General features: G+C 39.2%; 1 non-coding gene across 1 annotated transcript; it reads right to left on the bottom strand.

The window, feature by feature from the left end:
* Window positions 1-1,449: 1,449 nt before the first annotated feature.
* On the bottom strand, window positions 1,450-1,558 carry LOC116583793. Its single transcript, XR_004282901.1, has one exon. It is a non-coding gene; the product is annotated as a U6 spliceosomal RNA (small nuclear RNA).
* Window positions 1,559-1,950: the final 392 nt, after the last annotated feature.

Genomic DNA, 1,950 nt, shown 5'->3' with positions numbered 1-1,950 from the left:
TCTTGATCTTGGACTTGATTGACAATTTTCAGAATAAAGAGTTGGTGCCCTAGTTATTTTCAGTGATATCTAATGAATTGTGTTTTTTTCTCTATCATTGTGAACTCATTTTTTTAATGTGTTCAGTGGGTTTCAACTGATTGAATTCATTATTCTTGTTAATGCTTGAATCATCCTTTATTTTACCAGAACTTTGCTTCTTATATTCCTCTGACATTATTCATTAGGGTTCCATATTTGCTTGATTTCTGGCACAAAGCTTACATGTATAGTTATTGCCCCAGACCTGCCATTTCCCTAAGAAGCTCTAGTTTATTTATATTTCCTTTTTTTATCAACAGCTTTATTGAGGTATAATTTACATAGCATAAAGGTATACGATTCAGTGATTTTTTAAATACATTTATATAATTGTGCAACCATGACCACAATCCAATTTTAGAATGTTTCCATCAGGCTATGAGATCTCTTATACCTTTTCAGTCATTCCCCTTTCCCACCCCTAGCTCTAAGCAACTGCTAATCTTCTTTATGTCTCTATTGACTTATATTTTCTAGAGATTTCATATGAGTGGAATCATATATTATATAGCCTTTTCCATCTGGATGCTTTCATTTAGCATTAGTTTTTTTTAATTGAGATGTAATTCACATACCATAAAGCCCACCATTTTAAAGTATATAACTCAGTATTTTTTAGTATGTTCACAAGGTTATGGAACTGTGACCATTATCTAATTCCAGAACATTTGTTTCTTACCAAAAAGGAACTCCGTACTGGTGAGCAGTCACTTTCCACTTCTCCTTCCACTTGGCCCCCAGCACCCAATAATCTACTTTCTGTGGATTTGCCCACTCTGGATAGTTCATATAAATGGAATGATACAATATGCGACTTTTTGCCCTGCTTCTTTCACTTAGCATAGTGTTTTTAAGGTTCATCCATGTCAGAGCATCTATCAGTACTTAGTTCATTCCTTTTTATGTCTGAATAGTATTCCATTGTACAAATGCACGGTCGACCTTGAAAGTAAAATAGTCAGTTATTGTACCAGCGAAGGGGTTTAGTTGGGAGTAGCAGAGGAATTGCATTTCAGGGCAAGCCAGCTCTTGCAAAAGCCATAGATAGGCAAGATGGGAGAACAAGAGAGGACTGCTTTGTTGTAGAGAAAAGGCGGGTGTTGGGAAGGGGCTGTTATAAACAAAAAGTCCATTGGAGTAAACTGGGAGTTTGAAGCATAGTGGCTTTTCACTCGTTGAGTTGCGGTAGTCTCTCATTGCCTGGGCCATTGCTGGGCAAAAAGAAAATCTTCCTCCATCCCGCTGGGAGGGTAAAGTAAGTTTCTTACCCTTGGGTCTGCAAAGGGGTAAGGGAGTGGCATGGCATGAGAGCTCCCCCTTCTGGCTTCCTGGCAGCTTTTTATTTCATTTCATTTCATTTTTAAAAAATAAAGTATGGAACGCTTCATGAATTTGCGGGTCATCCTTGAACAGCAGCCGGTGCTAATCTTCTCTGTGTCGTTCCAAGTTCTAGTATATGTGCTGCCCAAACGAGTATACATGACTGCATTTTTTTTTAAAGATTTTATTTATTTATTTGACAGACGGAGATCACAAGTAGGCAGAGAAGCAGGCAGAGAGAGAGGAGGAAGCAGGCTCCCAGCTGAGCAGAGAGCCCAACGTGGGGCTCGATCCCAGGACCCTGGGATCATGACCTGAGCCGAAGGCAGAGGCTTTAACCCACTGAGCCACCCAGGTGCCCCACATGCTGCATTTTAAACGAGGTTTCCTTTATTCAGTTTCACAGTACCTTATCTCCTTTATCAGTTGATGGACATTTTAGAGTCGTTTCCACTTTTTGGGTCATATATGGTTACTATATGATTAACATTTTGAGGAACCGTTAACACGGTTTTCTAAAACAGTCACACCATTTTACATTCCCACCAG

The sequence above is a fragment of the Mustela erminea genome, chromosome X (assembly GCF_009829155.1).
Source record: "Mustela erminea isolate mMusErm1 chromosome X, mMusErm1.Pri, whole genome shotgun sequence".
Classification (NCBI taxonomy): Eukaryota; Metazoa; Chordata; class Mammalia; order Carnivora; family Mustelidae; genus Mustela; species Mustela erminea.
This window is presented reverse-complemented; position numbering and strand designations above follow the sequence as displayed.